Source organism: Prionailurus viverrinus, chromosome D1, assembly GCF_022837055.1.
Source record: "Prionailurus viverrinus isolate Anna chromosome D1, UM_Priviv_1.0, whole genome shotgun sequence".
Classification (NCBI taxonomy): Eukaryota; Metazoa; Chordata; class Mammalia; order Carnivora; family Felidae; genus Prionailurus; species Prionailurus viverrinus.
The window spans coordinates 67,691,335-67,701,598 of record NC_062570.1 but is presented as its reverse complement, the minus strand read 5'-3'; the positions used below and the strand labels follow the sequence as shown (position 1 = coordinate 67,701,598).

General features: G+C 46.4%; 1 long non-coding RNA gene across 1 annotated transcript; it reads left to right on the top strand.

The window, feature by feature from the left end:
- The first annotated feature begins 5,535 nt into the window (after positions 1-5,535).
- Positions 5,536-9,620, top strand: LOC125175997 (uncharacterized). Its single transcript, XR_007156092.1, has 4 exons — positions 5,536-6,049; positions 7,459-7,608; positions 8,579-8,716; positions 9,180-9,620. It is a non-coding gene; the product is annotated as an uncharacterized LOC125175997 (long non-coding RNA).
- Positions 9,621-10,264: the final 644 nt, after the last annotated feature.

The following is a 10,264-nucleotide window of genomic DNA, read 5'->3' as shown; positions in this document are numbered from 1 at the left end:
GTCATAGGCGGGGCTGGGTCCTTCTGAGGGCCAAGTGGGAGAATCGGTCCCATGCCTTCCTCCCAGTTTCTGGTGATATGCGGGCCATCTTTGGGGTTCTTTGGCCTCTGCTGCGTTAGTCAAATCTCTGCTTTCATCTTCATGTGATGTCTCCTGGTGCATGTGTCTCTGTGTCCAAATTTCCTCTCTTTATTCGGATACTCAACATATTGGATAGGGTGCCTTCATGAGCTCATTTTAACTTGATTACTTCTGTAAAGATCCTATTCCTGAATAAAGTCACATTCTGAGGTACTGGGGGTTGGGGATTTCAGGATCATTTTGAGGAGGACACAATTCAACCCACAGCACTATCCTATTCCAGGTGAGTGTCCAGCAGCAATCAGTGGGATGGATCACTTAGGAATTCACAGATGATTTAGGCTAAAGATACTGAGTTGGAAGGATCAGCAAAAAGTGGCTGTTGACGTCACTGGAAAGTTCAATCAGAAAGACTGAAAAGAGTAAGAAGAGAAGAGGTCTGAAACAGGATCCCAGGGCACACTGATGTGTAAATCAAGAGTAAAGGAATAGTGACTGAGAAGGAACAGAAGAATAAGAAACACAAAGAGAATTCAGTGTCCCAAAGCCAAGATTGGGCAAGATGAGGCATGAGAATGGAGAATTAGAACATGAAGTAGGTTGGACTCTAGGCTTGCACAGAGGTGCGTGCAACGTGGTGTTCCTGGAAACTGTCCACCGGGACCCCATGCACTAACCAGCCTCTCACATGCCACTGTGCCATCCACTCATGGCCCTGGACCTCTCTGACCCTCCACTCCTGGCTCTAGGTCCCACCAGCCCTCTGCCGGGGGCTTCTAGGTTGAGGGAGGAAACAGTTTCCTCCCTGGACTAGTTGGGAATCTTTCAGAATTGTTTATGAGGTTAGAAGTTAAAAAAAAATTAAATTTGGACCAGCCTTTAAGCAAAAAAAATAAGGACATGTCACTGAAGTAGCTCACAGAATTGCAGCTTTGGGAGCCACGGTGGATTGGGATCCCTAGGAAGTGGATGGACTGTTAGATGGATATTAGCATGGAGGACGTTTGGTGGGGAGAGCATGGGACTGGAGGGGATGTGGGGAACTTGAGTCCCTGCCATTCTTGACAGAAGCCCTGGACTACCCCGGAGAAATTCTGAAGATGGGATGATCCTTCAGTGCTGGAGCAAGGAGGCTGAGACTTTACCCTTGCATAGTTTGCCGGTTTTCCTGAGTTGAGACAAAGGCCAGGCTTTTGTAACCCACCAGAAAGCAGGGCATGACCTTAGGCAAGGCAACCCTCGTGAGCTGAGGCAATCCCCGCAGGAGACAGACCGCTCAGAGCCTTCTGCCAGCAGCTTGAGTAGAACAGTCCTTCGTTCCCGTTATGAACTAGAAGTGTGTGTCCCCCCAAATTCATATGTCAAAGCTCTAACCCCAATGTGACTTTATTTGGAGATAGGGCCTGTGCGGTGGTAATTCAGGCTAAGTGAGGTTATAAGAGTGGGGCCTAATCCAATGGGGTTGGTGCCCTAATATGGAGAGGAGGAGACACCACAGCCCTCTATCTGCCACATAAAGACACAGTGAGAAAGCAGCCATCTGCAGGCTGAGGAGAGAGCTCTCTCCAGAACCTGGCCATGCTGGCTCCTTGATCTTGGGTTTTTCAGCCTCCAGACCGCTGAGAAAATAAATTTCTGTTGTTTAAGCCACCCAGTCTGCAGTATTGTGTTATGGCAGATAGAACTGACTAATACAATTCCTGAAGGAGAATGTGGGCAGCACATGATAGGGTCCAGCCTAGGTGCTAAACCAGGGACCCAGCTACCATCAGCACTTTCTGTCTGTCTTTCTCTCTCTCTCTCTACCTCTTCTCTTTTTCCCCCAAGTTGCAAGATAGAACATGCCTACCTGTAGGTCCTCACTCTTCCAAAGCCATGATCCAAGAAAGAAAAAAGCCATCCCTCAGGCTGCAATTTGGAAAACCCCAGGAAGCCCACACCATATGTAACCTCTCTGACCTATTCTGAGGCCAGTGGCATGGGGTACCATGACTAACCTTATCCTTGGCCAAATAGGCCAGATATGCTATCAAAAGACAAAACGGTGATGGGAAGATACCAAGCAGAAAAAGGAACTAGATGTGAACCCTTAAATTTACCAAGAATGTATTCAGTCAAATTTCAGTAACTCACCAACCATGTGATACCAAGCAAGTCACTTTGCCTCTCTGAGTTTTTCTGTCCTTATCTGTCCCAAGGAGATGGCTGTGATTGGAGTGGGAATAAAGGATGTAATGTGTGTGATAGGCCTACCGAGCACATTACATCCTGGCTGGCACATGGTAAGTGTCCAGTAAAAGATAGCTTCCATTATTTTATTGCCTGGACAGTGCTAGAAGAAAATATAATTTTGCATCTCAAACTTCAAAACATGGGGAAAAGCAAAATCCCATTAAGGACGATAATATTTGTCCCGGGTCCAGAAACTGATAAAGTTACATGAAATATGCATTTTTCAGGTAAGGAAGCTAAAGCCCCAAGAAGTTAATAACTGGCCCAAGGTCTCACAAAGAGAAGCGATAGGGCTGGATCAGAGACCCTGAACTCTAGTGATATACCCAGATGCACTTCACCCTGCCGTCGTCTCCATGGGCAGCCCTCAGCCAGGCCCCTGACTCATTCCAGCCAGGTATGCAGCCTCCCTTTTCATCCCTCCCTGACACCCAGCCTGTATGGTCGAGCCCAGGGCTGCTCAGCAAGTGTTGCTGCAATGGAATTGAAACCCAATGGGGTATCTGGAAAGCAAGTGGGATATCTGGAAGTAATAAACTTCCAACCGCTAGTTCATTTGGCACCCAGTGGGGGTAAGCTCAGACTCCTCTCATCTCCCTTTCTTAAGAATCAATAAAAAGTTAGTCATGTGTTTAGCAGAGATCAAATAAATGAAGTTGGGTTCCTTTTTAACCTTTTGTAGGACTGATATTTTTATCACGTTTCTAAAAATTACTCCAGGTCAATCTGATCCATCATTTGGTAATTGCATTGCAATTTTAAAAACTGAGTCTTGGTGTACTGAGAAGAGGAGCAGCATCTGATTGGCCAGGGGAGGTGCAAGCAGCCAGGAGGAGGTAGCATCTTTGGCTGAGCTTTGACAGACGGATGACCAAGTAGGGGTGATCCTTCCAGGCAGAAGGATCCAGCATGACAAAGATGCGGAAGCAAGGAACACAGATGTGCTTGGGACTGAAAGGACTGGATGAGTTTGGAGACCCTTTTGGTGAGCATCAGAGAGGGCAGGGGTCGGGCTGAGGCTGGTCGCAATGGCCCAGCCCTGCCCACGGGCTAAGGCAGAGATGGTGAGGCTGCAGACAAGGGCATTTCAGAATCAGAATCAATAGCATTTGGGGACAAACTTGTCCTCGCTGATCCTAGCACGGGAATGCTGGAGGAAGACAGGCCTGACTTCAAATCCACTACTGCCATCAACTTGGTGTGAGATTTTACACACGTTTTTTAACCCCTTGGGGAACCACTAGCTTCTCAGCAGCTGGAGACAGTAATGCTCCTCTTGGAGTTTGCAAACGCAATGCCTACAGGTACCAGGAAAGGAAAATAAATGACTTGTCTTGGGTATAAAATAACACGTGCTCACATTAAACTTCCAATGCTAAAAAGTAGTCAAACTCAAAATATATTAAAAAGATAGTGCATGCTAAACAAAGCACACATGGCCAGCATATGACCAGCATGTGAATTCTTGAATACCTCCTAAGATTGTTCTGAGAATTAAGTGAATGACGTGTATGGAGGGCTTCACATTGTAGAAAAGCTAGACAAAAAAAAAAAAAAGAGTCCATGAACTAGGATTTATGTGAAGTTCAAGAATAGGTTAAACTAATCTGATGGAAGCCAAGCTATCCAGCCAGCCTGATGACAGGGCCCAGGAGGTGGATGCATCGGGACTGCATGGTGGCCCTCTGACAGTGAAGCTTCTTGTACTCCTGCTTTTATGTAATGTGGCCTTAGCGTTGGTCAGGGCAGCTCCCCTACCAGTGAAAGTACCTGGGGATTTGTCGGTTGGGGAATTGCCCACGACACCCCCCACCCCGGGTAAAGAACCATTGGGGAAAGAAAGAAGATTCCGCAGGGAAATTATGCAGCCCTACATCCAGCCCTTGCCACTCCCTATAAAGACTCCTCTACCTAAAGGAAGGATAGCCCCATATATTTCCCAGCCAAGGAGGGGGACAAATGGGTTCAAAATCCCCACTCGGCAACAAAAGAATGTATCTATGGATACAAGTTACTCCAAACCCTAGGCCCACTTGGCCCCCAGGAGGCATTCCAGAGCACATCTAGGCCTGGTGGGTTAAGGTACAGAATAGTTCATTAGTTCGTAGGTATACGTTGTCTCTCTGGGAGCACATAAGGCGTGGGTTCCCAGGGCCCTCTTGGCTCCCTCCCGGCACCCCAGACCAAAGCGAATACTTTTGTTCCTTGTACCGCAAATGGTTCAAAGGAACAATTAAGAAGTCATGTCCCTGGAAACGTTCCACTTGAAGTGTTGAGAGCTAGATGACCTTGGAAGGGCAGGAGGGAACGTTACAAGAAAATAACTATGTTGTTCCTTAATGGGTGATTACACAAAGGAACATTTTTAGAATTAGGTAAAGCCAGAAAACATAGATGATGCACGTTATAAGGAATTTGCTAACAAATATAATGCCACGCTTGCCACAATAAAGCGGCCAGTCTAACACACTGCTGTTGTCTGGGTCCATTTGTTACTTTCGCCGATGCCGTTCATCCTTCGGGAACCCCTGGACCTGCTGGAGCTGGACTCTGGCACTAATCCATGGTGACAAGAATCAGAAGAGTGTTTACCTGGGGGCAGCAGGGGCATTGACTGTGGAGGATGTAAGGGAGGCTTGTGGTGTGTTGGAAATCTTCCATACCTGGTTCCAGGTTTGCATGCATGTCTATAAACATGTATAAATATTCACTGAGCTATACACTCAAGCTTTGTAAACTTTACTGCATAAATATTATGCTTCAATCAAAAAGGAAATTTTGAAAGAGGTGCTTCACAGAGAAGTAAGTGCTTCATAAATGGTCATTGTATTTGTTATTACCGTTACTACTTTTACTATTCTCATTATGAGGAGGAGGAGGAGGATGTAGCCACAAGGTCAAAAAAAAACAACTAAATGAGCAACAAGCATTCATAAAAGACCCCTTGTGTACTGGATTATATTATGTTAGATTGTATTTTCCAAAAATGACTATTATCTATCTGTCTATCCATCCATCCATCCCACATGTTCTTGCTACAAAGTGAGTTTCATTCCTCCCACCAAGAGGTGGGATCTATGTCCGTCCCACTGAATCTGGTCTGCACTCATGGCTACTCTCCCCAGTGGGGCACAGCGGAACTGATGCCATGTGACTTCAGAGACTAGGTCATAAAAAGCAATCAGCTTGCGCCTGGCTCTCTCTTGGAACACATGTCTTGGGAGCCCTTATTGCCACCATGTAAAAGTCTGGCTGCCCTGACGGTGCCATGCTGGAGAAATCATGAGGAGAGACCACACAGAGAAAGATGCCCAAGGAGACTTGGCTGTCCCATTCCCCCCCCCCCCCCACCCCCAGCTGTTCAAGTCTTCTTTGCCTAGGACTTACACACAGGAGTCCAGAAGCCTTTAAGATGCCCAGACACCATCTGACTGCAACTTCACATGAGAACCTGAGCCGGAACCACTCAACCAAGCTGCTACTGAAACTATGAGAGATGACAAGTGACTATTATTCCTTTAGCCAATAAGTTTTGGAGTGTTGGATCTATGTTAGCATCAACCGATAACTAATACAGATTTCGGTACCTGTAAGTGGGGAGGGGTGGGGGAGGTGATGCTGTAACAAAAAACTAAAAACACAGCAGCGGCTTTGAGGACAGAAGTTGGAAGCGTATGGAAGAAACTGTGGAATCTGATGTTCTTCAAGGAGGCCACCTATGAGGGCTTAAAGGAAAGTAAGGAAGATCATGTTACAAGATGGAGGGAAAGGGATCTTTGTTAGATAGTGCGTTACTCTGCTCAGGCTGCTGGGACAAAATACCACAGACTGGGTGGTTTATACAATGAAAATTTATGTCTCACAATTCTGAAGGCTGGAAGTCCAAGATCAAGGGGCCAGCCAATTCAATTCCTGGTGAGAGCTCTCCTCCTGGCTCACAGATGGCCACCTTCTCACTGTGTCCTCACATGGCAAAGAGACAGAGCCAGCCCTACAAATTAGGGCCCCACTCTTAATGACCTCATTACCTTTATCACCTCCTCACAAACACTGTCTCCAAATGCAGTCACATCGGAGGTTAGGGCTTCGATATATAAACTTTGAGGGACATAACCATTCAGCCCATAACATATAGCCAGGGAAATCGTAGCAACACTGTTTGCTGTGACAAAATGGAAAATAGGAAGTGTACTGTATGAATTGGATGATGCAGCAAAGAAAATTTCCAGGAAGAATGTCAGACATGCCATCTGACTTCGGGTTGCTTATAATAAAACATGAAAAGAGAGAAGACATGTTAAAGAAAGAACCATTGAGAACAAAGGAGCCAGGACTTGCTGGGTTTGAAAATAAAAATGTCTTACTCCTAAGCTCTCCAGACAGAAATGATACTAAAATTTTAAGTGGCCTCCAGGCAAGGATCAAATCTAGGAAAATATCAGGAAAATGCGGTATAAAGATGAACCTGAGGGAAGCAATATAAAACCCTTTATTAAGAACTTGGAAATATTTAAGGTGGTGATTCAAACTGGAAAAAAAAAGTCCCTCATAGATCCTTACCAATAAACAATAGGGCTTCTGGTAATCTTAAGTGTGGTGTCCCACAGCAGCCTTCCAGAAAACTCACGGTAGAAAGAGGCTAGTCTCATTGATATGTGTGGTTGTGACTTTTATCTAAGGAGTAAGTGCCCGTAAGATTCACAGAAAGCTCACAATGATTGTAAAATGACTACATTGTCTGAAACACTGCCTGTTTAGACTAAAAGGTAGAGCGGCAGTGCAAAATGATAATAGGTCTTTGGCCCTCCAACCTCCTGTAAGAAAGCAGACTGAGGAAAAGACTTAGCTGCAAACAACTACCATTTCTTATGGAAAAGAGAGCCTGGCTTGGAGGGCTGCTGCCTCTGAGCCCAAAGGGTAGAGCCAGGAGCCATCGAGAACCATCCCCAAGCAGTCGTGCTGAGTTCTAATCCAGAAAAGACCCATGCACCCAGCAGAATTTCTGACTTGCTAAGGATCCCAGTGTATCTCCCATTTTCCCCTCTCATTTTTTTTTTATAAGAGGACCTACAATAGTTATCCTATGCCTGTCCTACTGTTGCATATTATGTAGAGGGAAGGTAACGTGTTCCTTTATTTCACAAGCCCACAGATCAAGAGGAACTCTACAGGAAGAGCTGTATTTGAGAAATTCGTCCGGGGAGCCTCATCTGAACCTGGACCTGATTAGATGACAAGGCCTAGGACTTCAAGTTGATGCTGCAGCATAATGAGACTTGGGGACCTTGGAAAGAGGTGAGTGTATTTTCATGTGGGAAATATAGGAATCATCAGGAGCCAGCAGGTAGACTGAAGTAGCCAACCTCCGATGACCCCACGGGTATTCGTGCCCCCATGTGGTCCCTTCTTACACGGCCTCAGGGTTGGTCCAGAGTGACCAGAAAATCAGGTAGGCCTTAAAGCCTCTCAACTTCTTCCTTGGACTCAGACCTTTTGCTCTGAGGGAAGCCAGCTGCCATGATGTGAGAACACTCACGCTGCCCTGTGGAGGGGCACAGACACCCTGCCAATCGGCAGCACCGGCTTGCCCGCCATGTGAATGGACCGCCTTGGGAGGAGACCTTCCAGGTCCAGTGAGGCCTTCAGTTGGATACAGCCCTGGCTGCATCTGACCACGACCTCGTGAGAGGCTGTGAGCCAGAACCATCCAGCCACACCGCTCCGGAATTTCTGCCTCCAAAGAAATCATGAGAGAGAGAGAAAAAAAAAAATGATTATTGCTGTTTTAAGCTACTACATTTTCAGGCAACTTGTTACATACCAGTAGAAAACAAACACAACTCTATAGGGTATGGAAAAGGGAACCTAATACAATCCCTGGCAGTGGAGTAGAAAGGAAGTGGGCAGACACAGGAGAACACACAGACACTCAGGCAGCATGAGATTCCCTTGGCAAGCATAACAAAGGCAGCTTCCCTCTCCTGCTGACGTTCTGGCATTGAGGAGCCGGAGGTGACGTGCCTGGGGATGGTAAGACTTCGGGAGACAATTTCAAGAGGTGAGCTGGCCGTGTTAGATGGGACTAAACCTGCCCAGGTCCTGGCTTTGTTGTGACAAAGGAGGCCTTTCCATTTACCTGTGACATCTATCTGTTACCTGTGACAAAGGCAGGTCAGGGATTGCCAACCCCATATCACAGAGGACAAAAGTGAGTGTCCCACTGGGGAATGGGCTTGTCCAGGCCCTGGGCACTTTTTCCTCCCAGAACAGCTCTCTGTTAAAGCTACCTTTGCCTGCCAGAGGAATCAAAGAATCCAAAGTGTCTCAAAACAGGGCCGGAAACACGCATTAAGGAACAACATGGAGAGAAAATGCAGGCCAACTGCTCTGATGGGGACTCTCAGTAAGTAATAACAGACTTTGGCTGCCTTAAAACAATCTTTCACACCTATTAAAATCTGTGCCTCGGGACGTGAAAGCTGAACTAATATCATCCTTCAGATTATGTCCTTCTTCCCCATGTGGCCTCCGGCCTTCCTGGCTCTTTGAGCTTCATCCATATTATGTGAGGTTTGACTGACTGGTCTCTTAGGCTCCATGTGGCTCTGACAATGTAGGATTTGCAAGGGATTTGTGGGACCTTCAATACTGATGTTGGCATAATAATACCAGGCCATTCCCATTTCGAGTCTCCAATCTGTAAAATCAATGCCAAACAGGAAATTGCAGGCAGTAATTTATTCCAAATTTTCCCACCATGGGACTTACTTTATATACATTGCTACATGGACTCTAATAAAATATTGAACAAAAGAGGTTTCTGCCAGCTTCCCCAGCCCCCTGACATATGCTCCCCTTTCTGCCAGATACCTCTGGAGAGGGGACTTCCCCGGGACTACAGCTGTTCAAGAATAACTGCAGAGAGCCAGGTGGGAGGTCGTTTGCAAAAACAACACAGCCTGTAAAATAAAATGGAATGACATAAAAGAAAATAACACCATATGAAATAAAATAATAAAATGGCCAAGCTAAATTAATGTCAGAGGACCCAACACCCACTCTTAGTCTCAGAGTATCCACCTGTCCAGCCCTAGCCAGTTGACGTGGTCCACCCAGGCCCTCAGAGCAATGGGGATCATCCTGGCAAAACAGTAAGATGAAGTGGGGTCTGTGTTGACACCACAGCCCGCGCTGGCACCTGTTCTGCTGTACTTGGCTTTGGGGCCCAAGTGAGCATGGAGCTGATGCTGAATTTCATTACCCTTCCCACCAAAGAATAACAAACCTCCACTCTTTCCCTATTACATCAATATCTGCAGTAGCACATAGGATTAGAAATACCTAGAAACCCAGAAACCTAGTAATGAAACCTCAGGAATCTGAAGGCTAAACTTTGATGCCTCCCCACAAAGCAGCCATACCTGAGAGCTTTGGGTTGGGGATGCGTCTGCTCTGAACAAGGAAATGACCAGCGTGGAGCTGAGCACATCATGAGCCGGCACAGGAAGCAGAAATGGGTTAGCAGAATATGCATAATCATGACAAGGCATGGGACAGGGGAACTGGATGGTGCTTAAATCGCCTGTGTCTAAAGAGGTCAATGTCACCCAGGGGAGTCAAGGTTGACAGCACACAGCCCTCCCTGAAGCGGAGCCTCGTATCATATCGTATGTGGCTGATGTAAGTACAGCTGTGATTAGGTTAACTGTTGGAGGAAACGAAATACAATGGGCTTGCTTCTTAGCTCATCTGTTTGTTGTCTTTACAAATTCCTAAACAAAGGGTGCTTGCTGATACCTTTAAGGTACTGACTAAATTATGATGTGTGCAGTAGGTACCGTGATGCTCAGCAGAAACAAACCTAGGAAGCAGATCCCTGTTCCTTCCCCTGACAGAGGAAAGAGGGAGAGCCTCTTCCTGCTCCAGTATGAGCCTCTCCTTATCCTTTAAA